This window comes from Podarcis cretensis (assembly GCF_951804945.1).
Source record: "Podarcis cretensis genome assembly, chromosome: 3".
In the NCBI taxonomy this organism is placed as follows: Eukaryota; Metazoa; Chordata; class Lepidosauria; order Squamata; family Lacertidae; genus Podarcis; species Podarcis cretensis.
The window spans coordinates 44,884,370-44,895,496 of record NC_137172.1 but is presented as its reverse complement, the minus strand read 5'-3'; the positions used below and the strand labels follow the sequence as shown (position 1 = coordinate 44,895,496).

At 42.2% G+C, this 11,127-nt stretch overlaps 1 long non-coding RNA gene across 2 annotated transcripts; it reads left to right on the top strand.

Annotated features, from left to right (window-relative positions):
• Positions 1-1,579: 1,579 nt before the first annotated feature.
• LOC307213233 lies at positions 1,580-10,622 on the top strand. Of its 2 annotated transcripts, XR_013837447.1 has the most exons (4): positions 1,580-1,731; positions 7,854-8,049; positions 9,586-9,751; positions 10,443-10,622. It is a non-coding gene; the product is annotated as an uncharacterized lncRNA (long non-coding RNA). The 2 variants fall into 2 exon arrangements; XR_013837446.1 differs by lacking the exon at positions 9,586-9,751.
• Positions 10,623-11,127: the final 505 nt, after the last annotated feature.

The window sequence follows — 11,127 nt, the reverse complement described above, 5'->3', positions numbered from 1 at the left end:
GTCTTTCAGTCTTTCTCTAATCTTGGAAATGTGAAGTCCATCAGAATTTGGCAGAGGGAAAGAGAGAAAACTAGAAGCAGTTGCTGCTTAAGTTTGGTTAGAAAGAGAGCCAGACAAGGGAGCTGTGAGTTGACTGAAGATGAAGGACCCTAGGTCAGTTAGGAATCTCATGCAGGATCAGTGGTTGTGCTGCCTGCATTAGTAATCTATTTGATCCCATTATGCTCTGCATGGATATTTGTAAATAGACAGATATAACAAAAACACTATGTGTCTAGCATGCTCTGTCATCCAAAGGAAGTTTCTTGCCACTCAGGGAAATGGGGAGCATGCAACTCTGAGACCACCTGCCCCTGTATTTGCCCCAGGGGCTCCTGTGTTTTATGAAGGGTAAAACCAGGGGTAGGCAACCTAAGGCCCATGGGCCATATGCGGCCCAATCGCCTTCTCAATCCAGCCCTCGGACCGCCCAGGAATCAGCGTGTTTTTACATGAATAGAATGTGTCCTTTTATTAAAAATGCATCTCTAGGTTATTTGTGGGGCATAGGAATTCGTTCATCCCCCCCCCCAAATATAGTGCAGCCCACAACATGGTCTGAGGGACGGTGGACTGGCCCATGGCTGAAAAAGGTTGCTGACCCCTGGGTGAAACCATCAGCCTCAAGGAGTAGAGCCTTTATTGCAATTGCCCCCAAAGCTTTGGACTGACCTCCCTGAGAACAGAAACTGTTCCATCCTCGATAGGTCAGTTGGTTAGAGTGTGGTGCTGATAATGCCAAGGTCACAGATTCAATCCCTGTATAGGACAACTGCAGGGGGTTGGGCTAGATCAGTGGTTCCCAACCTTTTTTTGACCATGCCCCACCTAAGCATCTCTAAAATCCTGACACACACACCCCATGACATATAATTCTTATTATTCACAAAGTGGAGGATGCCTAAAAGGCCATCAATTGTTAATAACTCATTCTTGAATTGCCCCCCTTAGAAATCAAATTGCCCCCCTGTGGGGCGTGTGCCCCACGTTGGGAACCACAAGACTAGATGATCCTTAGGGTCCCTGCCAACTCTACAATTCTATGATTTCTTCCCTCGTGGCCTTTTTGATGAATTGTAAAACCTATGGGGTGCTGAGACAATTTGAAGGCTGCTCAGATTTTATTTGATGGCTGCTGAGAGTCGATTTGTGAAAGGCATGTTATGTTTAATTGCTGCTTTCAAAATGTTTGTTGATATTTAATTAAATTGCATTGAGCATAGGAAAACTGGTCCGCAAATTATTTCGAACGAATAATATTTCCATGTAATTCAGGAATCCTGTATAGCATATTGGCAAAACTTCGCTATCTGACGGGCAACTCAAATGGCACTGCAAAGGATTGGAGGGGTCAAGGAAGGTATTAACAGGTAGCTCCTCTTCGTGGATAACATTCTGCTATGAGTCTCTTTGATGAAAAGTGCTCACTGCCTTAATGTAATCCTACACGTGACTTTTCTTGCGATCTGCACGATGGTTGTTGTTTTTTTTACATCTGTTTTCCCCCTCTTCCCGACTTAAGATTTCTCACTCCTTTTGCTAAAGGTTTCTCTCTATTAATTACTTCTTCGCACCTGGATATAATTACCATTCACAAGAGTCTGCCTCTTTTCAGGCTTAACTCTCAACAAGGTTTTCCAAGAAAGCATTCTTCATGACTAAAGACTGCCTCCTGAAGGATGGGACAAAGAGGTAATGTTTTATTTTATAATTATAATTATGACTATAATAATAATAATGAGACTGATATACAAATCTAACAGCATCTGATAACTATCTAAAGTAACATTCTTCTTGTCCTTCCAGACTGGAGATAAAATGCAAAGATCTATTGGGGGGGACAGACAGATGGGGGGAGAGGATTGTAGCATGTGATGTGCAAAATAATTTGCATCTCCCGTTCAGGATAGGAAGGTCACACAATCTGTAGTGCAACAGCAAAGGGCAAGCAATGCCTTACTTCTTTAGAGGTTATTTTCTATATGGTATTCCAAGCCTACATGTTCACACAGAAGTCGTCCCCCCCCCTTCATTAAAAAAAACCCCTTGCATTTGTGCGAATCCGAATGTTATTTTAACATCTGTTCTTTTAAGGCAGTTAGCTCTGGGAAGGCAGTGTTCTTTGCCATAAATTTAGGTCATTAATTTGTATCTGTTCTTTGTTTATTTAAGAAACAGGACAAAAGGGCAGCTGCTGAAACATTTGGCTGTGCCGAGGGGTAGTGGGCTGAACATGTCGGAGTTCTGCGTACGACCAGCTTGAGTTTGTATCCACAGCTACAGGACAGAACTTTATGGAGTCCTTTTGCCAAGCCATGTGGTGCCTTCCACTCTGTGGTTTTGCTCTAAATACCTGGAGGTTTTTGGAAGGAAGGCATGACAGGGAAGATCTGGAAAGTGGGGGGTAGCAACTGCAAATATATATGCAGGCTGCCCCCTTTTTTGGAGGGGGGGAAAAAGAGGGTATTCAAATAGCAATTATTTTTGCTGCATTGGCTTAAGTGCTGCAATTGGCTAGCAAAAGTCACACTCGGCACAGCAAAATGACCTATTTTAATTAGACATTTATAAACAGAAGTGGAATAATACCTGCTAAATTGATTGTGAACTACATTTAATGTTCTTAGATTGACCATTAAATGTGGAATAATTTCTAGTGAACTCTTGATACCATAAAAAGGAGGGGAAATGTTACAGAGGTTTTGTTTGTTTTCATAAACCTAATGGTCTCGAGGGAAATTAGGTACATTTGCAGGGGTTGCTTCTTCTGTGTTGACTCTCTGTGACTTCCAATCAGTGGCATCTGGACTGCTAGAAAACAGCATGCTCTCAAATGGGGTGGCTTTAACCTCCTTGAAGAAGCACAGCCATGCAGTTTGAGCTGCGAACATTGTTATCCATAGGTGACCCCAGTAATTATATAGCTCCAATGATTTTTGTCACTTTTTGCTCATGAAATAGCCCACTTTCTGTGGCACAAGAGGGAGGGAAAACATTGCAGTACAACTACCCAGTCCACTCAGCCAGTCTCTTATAAAGACTTTTCAGCATAGAGATGAGAATTCAGCCCGAGACAAATCTCCCTCTCTCACACACTTTGGAATAAGCAAAGGAATGCAGGGTGACAAGCAACAAGTGATCAAATAAATAGATTAAAAACAACTCCAATACAGATTGTAGATACAGGCTGGGAAAGATCTCTACTTAACCACGTTGTTGGATGAGGAAGGTCTTCAGCAGGTGTCAAAAAAGAGCTAGTGCCTAATATTTAAGGGAAGGAGATTCGAAGGGGCAGGTGCCACAGCCCTGAAGGTCTGATTCCTACATTGTGCAGAGCAGACCTCCTAATAAGGTAGCGTCTGCAGGAGATCTTTAGCTGTAGCACATACTGATCAGTTGGGTATATAAGGGGTAAGTCAAATAGGGCTTTATATAGGGACGTGGGTGGCAGGGTGGTCTAAACCACTGAGCCTAGGGCTTGCCGATCAGAAGGTTGGCGGTTTGAATCTCTGTGATGGGGTGAGTTCCCATTGCTCTGTCCCAGCTCCTGCCAACCTAGGAGTTCAAAAGCATGCCAGTGCAAGTAGATAAATAGGTACCGCACCGGCAGGAAGGTAAACAGTGTTTCCATGCACTCTGGTTTCCGTCACGGTGTTCCGTTGTTCCAGAAGCAGTTTAGTCCTGCTGGCCACATGACCCGGAAAGCTGTCTGTGGACAAACGCCGGCTCTCTTGGCCTGAAAGCATGATAAGCGCTGCAACCCCATAGTCACCTTTGACTGGACTTAACCGTCCAGGGGTTCTTTACCTTTTTACCTTTTACCTATATACCAATATAAAAGTCCATCCCCCTGAACCTCACCTGGTAGCTAACTGAAAGCCAATGTAGTTCTTTCAACAGTAGGGTAACATGTTGGCCAAATCCTGCCACAGTGAGGGTCAATTCACTGCATTTTGCACCAAGTGCAGCTTCCAGAACAACTTCAAGGGCAGCCTCACATAGAGTGTATAAGTATACTGTGGTCAATGATATCACAAGCCACTGAGAGATCAAGGAAGGATATGGCCCCACTCCCCCTGTTCTTCTGTTGAAGGTCACTCATCAGGGTGACCAAGTTTAATTCAGTTCCATAACCAAGCATGAACCCAGGTTGAAATGAGTCAAGATAATAATAATAATAATAATAATAATAATAATAATAATAATATAATAATAATAATAATAATAATACCCCGCCCATCTGGCTGGGTTGCCCCAGCCACTCTAGGCAGCTTTCAACACATACAAAAACATAATAAAACATCAAACATTAATAATAACAATCTGGTCCAAGATAAAAAGTCACAATAACTTTTAAAAAAACAACCTATATCAAATAAAGTAATATTCAACAGTCCATTAGAATCTAATAGTAAACATTAAAATGAAGCATCAGCAAATTGTAATTAAAGAGCTATTACAATAAAGAATTACTAATCTATAATCAATAAAAATGCATGAAATGTTTGGGCATAAAATACCACAAAATGTAGAAAACCACATAAAAGGATCAAATTGAGAAAAAAGGACACACAACTTATAAAATTACTTTAAGAAATATCCCTGAGCTCCTCTTCTCTCTTCCAAGCTGCTTCTGCTGTTCTCCAAGTCATGGTCTGGGCAAGGCTCCCAGGGCGGGAGGGTGAGGCAAGGCGGGTGGGAAAGCCATTGCCTGATGAAGAACAAAAAGTATCTCTCCCCTCACAGTTCTTCCTCTGGAGCAGCTCTCCCACGAAGTACTCCCCATCCAAGAGTACTTGCAATGGTTGCACCACAACCCTCCCTGGTGAGCTTGCCTGACAGCAGAAGCAGCGAGAGTGGACAGCAGTGCTCCAGTCAATGCCAGGTATCTGGGTCTGGTAGTTGCCATTTTTATTTCCACAATGTCCCTAACATAGCATTATTCCAAAGCATTGTTGAGAGGGAGGTTCATCACACATGAACATTGTTGAGAGGGAGGTTCATCACACATGCGTAAAGGCTGTGGTAAAAAAGTCATTATATAGAGAGAGAGCAGGGGAAAGGATTACCACCTTGAGAAGGCACTGAGTGGTTCCGCCTCCCCCCCCCATCAACAACTTAATAAGTTTTAAAAATAAAATAATAATAGGAGAAGAAACCTAGTTCATGGCAGAGCCTCTGCAGAGTGTATTAGCCCCCAGGATGGGAACTGATGCCATTCTTCTAGGCCTTCAATGCAAAGATGCAAAGATCTATTGGGAGGAAGATAGGGGGAGGTGAGGATTGTAGCATGTGATTTGCTAGGATGGCAACTGATGCAATACTGTCGTACTGTAGTAATCACCATCCTGTGACTATATGAAGCTGCCTTATTCAGTTAGATGATTATTCCATCTAATCAAATATTGTCTGTTGGGCAGTGATCTTCCCTAGGACTTACCAGTATATCTGATTTATTTTTATTTTTTTAAAAAGCTTGTGATGCCAAATACTGAACCTGGAACCTTCAGTATGGAAAAGATGGGCTCTCCTACTGAGCTACAAATCCCTGAAGGTGGGAAATAAGTGTAAGAATAATAATAAATGCTTTTGTAAGAAAATGTAAAAGATTAATTAGCAGGGATCGAGAAAGCCAGTTGTAACACATCCATCTGCTGATTGGATCAGGAACAGATCTGGAATGCTGGTTATACTTAAACCAGAAGGAAAGTACTTTAAAATAATGATTCATTCTTCCAGTGGTTGATCAATCATGTGGTGTCAAACTATCTTCAGAGCTTGATACTACATCTAGTATTTGGAAAATCCCATTGCCTAGAGATTCATTGCTCCATTTTGAAGGTACTATATCAACGAGAAGGTTCTATTCCATTTGGAAAGTACTATGTCATTTACTGAGCTCCAGAGGACATGACTTGTTTTGTAACATCACACTAGTTTCACAGCAAAACAAGTCAGTATGTCATCCTGTGATGTCACCTGTTCAGTCCCAGTAGCTGTTCAGGTGTCATCTTAAATCTGACTGTTACATAGAGGTAGGTTCACTCCTTGGGTGCTTATACAGGGAAGTACAACTGGCTTAACACATAAGTTTATGGATTGCATTAGAGTGATTGGGAAATGGCTTTCATGAAAAGACATTCCATTAATGCATCGTAAACCATCCCTGTGCCCAAAGGACAAAGGTGGTTAACGGCATGTAGGAAGCCTGGCTTTAGTGGTCCTGGAAAGGAAGTCAAAGTCAAAAAAGTAAAAGGTTTAAAGAACTGACCCTGGGGGTGGTACATGCCAGGAAATGAATGTTTGGCTTGTGGTACAGACATGGCTGTTCCATGGTAACATCAGGAACTGTGGAACTGCTCCTGTTTGCAGGTTTTTCTTGGACAATACAGCTCATGAGGTCCTTTGTAGACATGCATGCAGGTATCTGTTTACTTGCACCTTAAAACACCAAAACACTTTTGTCCCTGGAATTCCACAATAAACTTCCTCCAAAGCAAGTGTTTGTTTCACACTGGGCAAAATGGAAGGTTTTCTCTACCCTCGTGGTCCCTTCCAACTCTACAATTCTGTGATTCTAATATCAACTTTTGTCAAGGTAAATGTTAAGCCTTTTAGTAGAGGCTCTGGAATTCTGTAGTCATATTCCCAAATGGATGTGGGATTGCTTTCATTTTCAATCTTTCAAAAGCAAATTAATATATGGAAGACTGCGTGTGATTTTGTGCACCATAATCCGATTTTGGAAAAGACCCTGATGTTGGGAAAGATTGAGGGCAGAAGGAGAAGGGGACGACAGAGGACGAGGTGGTTGGATGGTGTTCTCAAAGCCACAAACATGAGTCTGACCAAACTGCAGGAGGCAGTGGAAGACAGGAGTGCCTGGCGTGCTCTGGTCCATGGGGTCACGAAGAGTCGGACACGACTAAACGACTAAACAACAACAATCCGATTTTTAAAATCTCCTCCCCAAATACATGGTTGTCATAAATACTGGCAGACAATCTGCTCATTCTCCAGGAATCCATGACTAACTCTTCATCCTGTAATGAGTCAGCCAGTTTCTTGTTTATTTTTCCTGAGGTACAATGCAAATAATTTCCAGATTCCCCCCTCCCCACTTCTTTGTTCCACCTGCTAATTTTGGGCCTTCATTCATTGCTGTGGTCCCTTCTTTGGTTAATCTGGGTGCTCTACATCTTCCTGAAATTGGGTGGAGGCTCTATGAAGCAACTACTTTTATAGTCATCAAGTACTATTTTTCCTGGTCCCCAATATACCCTTCCAATTCTCATAATTACCAACAGAGGTCTTTTTTTCCTTTCCATAATGTACAAAATGATCTGCCCTTTTATGATTGCCTTGAGAATATCCCACAAAGCCAACGGTGAGGGAGCAGATGCCTCATTCAATTCCAAATAGAAGGAAATCTGTTGTCTCAAATAATCCCTAAATTCAGACACTTTCAGCCAGCTATTACCAAGAGACCACATTTTAAGAGCAGATGTGTTATTAAGGCTGAGAAATGTTATGAGAACTTCGTGATCTGACAAATAAATGCATTTCTATCAAGCATTCCAGCATTTGGTTTTTTGGGGGGTGGGGATGGGGGGAGCACATTTAAAAAATAGATCCTATTGCTGATGAGAGATGAAATCTTTCTTCAAAAACTACGCTGTATTTTAGCCATTGCCTAAATATTATTGGATAACACTGGCAGGCATTCATTTGATCATATACTTTTCTTACAGAATACATTTTCTCTAGGAAGCATGAGCAGAATGTGATGTTCTATGATGTGTCCATGTTTGTAGGGCATGTTCCCATGTTTCTGGGAGAAAGTGGCGGGACAAGAGGAAGTGTGGAAGAACCCTCAGGATGGTTTATGCTGAGTTGCAGCAATTAGCCGGGGTTTCCGACTGAGGCTGTTCCAAGCCAGACCTGGAGCTACTGTTAAACCTTGAATCTTTTGAATCTTGAATCTTTTGCGTGCAATGCAGGTAGATTCAGGTAGGTAGCCATGTTGGTCTGATGCAGTTGAAATAATAATTAAAAAATGTCCAGTAGCACCTTAGAGACCAACTAAGTTTGTTCCAGGTATAAGCTTTCGTATGCGTGCAATGCAGGTGTTTTACTACTAAGTGATGGTCATTCCTCTCAGTGGATAAGAGGGAACAGTTTATTGAAAAGGATAAAAAGCCCTTCTTTATTGCCAGCTCTTTTGAATTCTTTCATAGTATGGTCTCCCAGGCCAGGGCTTCCCAAGCTGTGGAGTGGTCCGTGGCCTTCATTCAGGTGGTCTGTGCCTCGTCTGTAGAAATACAATTTAAAACTAATGCAGCATCTATCACAGCACATTATGATTGCTACAACAGGCAAGTTGTAGCAATCTAATCCCCCAGCAATTTTCAAGTGGTCCATGGGAGTTGGGGAGGTCCTAGACAAATCCAATAAATGAAAGGATTAAATGACAGTTACTCCTGAAAAACAGTTTCCTAGCACTTTTTAAGATGCAGAAGTTTTTTTTTCTACTGCTACTTTTAGCATCCGTTTTTTGTTTTAATTATTACGTATTGCCTATAAGGTCCTTTTAAATCCCATATGTGGACTTCTTCTGAACTTACTTTGGCCCAGTTTGCTCATACTGATAAGCCAATCTATGGCTTAGTGTGAATGAAAGGAAGTCTGAGTTTCTACACCAGGCATCCCCAACCTTCGGCCCTCCAGATGTTTTGGACTACAATTCCCATCATCCCTGAACACTGGTCCTGTTAGCTAGGGATCATGGGAGTTGTAGGCCAAAACATCTGGAGGGCCACAGGCTGGGGATGCCTGTCCTAGACCACAGATCATGGGTACATTTTTCCTCCCCTGGTCTTTCTGCTGCCCTGCTATTTGAGACTAAGCCATGGTTTACTTAGCATCATTGAGAATGATCGTGATGGATAGGTAGTTAGCATCATATATGGGCCTCATTTACATAAATAGCAGGGCTGTTCCTGAGCGGCTCACATCTTCAATGAGGAAACAAGCATGCAACATGAGAATAATCCATTTCTCAGTCAACCATGTGGCTGGACATGAGTTGCACATCCCACCATGCAATGTTTGGGGTTCTGCTTTGACATTCAGTGTAAGACCTCTGCCTGTCCTGACTGAGAAATGCTAAATTTGTGCCCAAGTTGTACCATTTCAGAGTATAGATGGGGCATCATATGACTGAATGCTTCTCCATAAAAAACAAAATCTCTCCTCACATGACATGCCAGGGGGAAAGGTGTTAAGCCTTATTTCTGTCATGTTAGTTTTCTGTGGGTAAGTAGAGGCCATGTCAGTCATACTTAATCTGCAAATTAAGCAAATTTGCCTAAGTGTGGCCACTAAACACATTTTGCCTTGATAATTCTTCTAAATTAAATTATTAAAATCACATCCAGAAATGCTATCAACTGTTCTAACAGTTGTCTTGAACAGTGATTTAGTTATTATTTAAATTAAATCCTATCAAGAAAATTGCATAATGTGATCACCTTTGGCATTTATCAGCAGGCCTGGCATCAGCACATGACATCCTTAAAAAGTCCCAACGCCCTGGCAGGACCCACCATTAATGCTTGCCCTGGGTCTCATTTAAAAATTCAGCTGTGTCCAAGAGCCACCATTTTAATTCCCAACAATACCCTGGAGCAACACTATGACAGAGGCATTCTGGGTAATTGAAATAGCACTTCCTGTATCTAGCCACTGAGAGGTGGTAGTGGTGGGGCTACTTATTACTGCCACTGGGGTAAGTTGGATGGGCCCACAACATAGGAAAGGCCCAACAGAGGGCTCTTCCCCAAAGTTCCCCTCAAACTTGGATCTGGTCCTGTCAGAGTTCTGTACTATATATTCCCAAGTGTCTTATTCTGCATGTTTTGCATAAAGAAGAAATGATAAGGCATGGGAGGAAGAAACACGCTTGCAACCCACTCTGCAAAGCTCAGCGTCCAGGAAAGCCCCATAATAGTAAATGGGATTTGGCCTGGCAGAGCTTTCTGAAGAATGCAGTCTAAATCTGCTAATTAAATCACAATAAATAACAGGGATTGATGGTTGGTTTTACCATTTCCTTTATTGTCTCCGACCCATCCTCTTGCGTTGACAAATGGATCTCCTTAACCTCTGGTGGCAGCATTCATTTGAGCCTCTTTAGACAAAGATGAATGAGATGAAATCCTGGCAGTCATTCCCACACTCTTAAAAAATCAGTCATAAATCTAAGAATGCATAGGATTCTGTTTCCTGCAGATATATCTTTGCCTTTCTGCTAAGGCTGCTCCTAAAATATATGATATATGTATTCTGTTTGTTCTATTCTTGTCAGCTATAAATGTAACTTTATTCCAATTTTGTCTTCAAAGGTTTGTTGAGAGGTTCCTCCATTTGCTAGATGCATCTCTATTCTCCCTTTCTGTACACTGATTCTCACTATTCCGGCACAACTTCTAGACTGTCTCCTTTTGGCTATGCAGCTGCATATTACAGAAGAAGCCTGGCGGTATGAACAAATGACCGTTCAGGTTAGCAGTCCACCACTATTGATTAACTTGTGAGAAACCACATTTCATGTTAGGGATTTTATCATATACATCATAGCTTGTTTCCTGCCCAAAATACACAAGAGTCTGTAGGAATGGGTGAGGCTAACTCTACCACTGCTTGCACTAACATTGTTCCAAACCTAGAGTAAGATTTGCTGAGTTTGAAGGGGGCCACCTTCATCCCACAAAGGGTTTCCAGCACAGGGGCAGCCCTTGTGATTGGAATGACTGGCATGCTTCAGGTGGTTCCCTTCAGTCTCAGCCAGTCACAGGCTGGCTTGCAGTTGCTGGCACATGTAGTATAATTGGAGGGGCAGACCTAGGCTCAAGCATTCTCAAAGGCCCCTTTTGCATGTTCAGCAGCAAATGTCATAAGTGTCTGCTTATGAAGCTGCTACAGAAAATAAGGGGCTCTGCAGCATTATTGGGGGGGGGGAGAATATCTGAGATTTAATGACAGCTAAAGGGGAAGAAATGGAGACAGTGAGAGATTTTACTTTCTTGG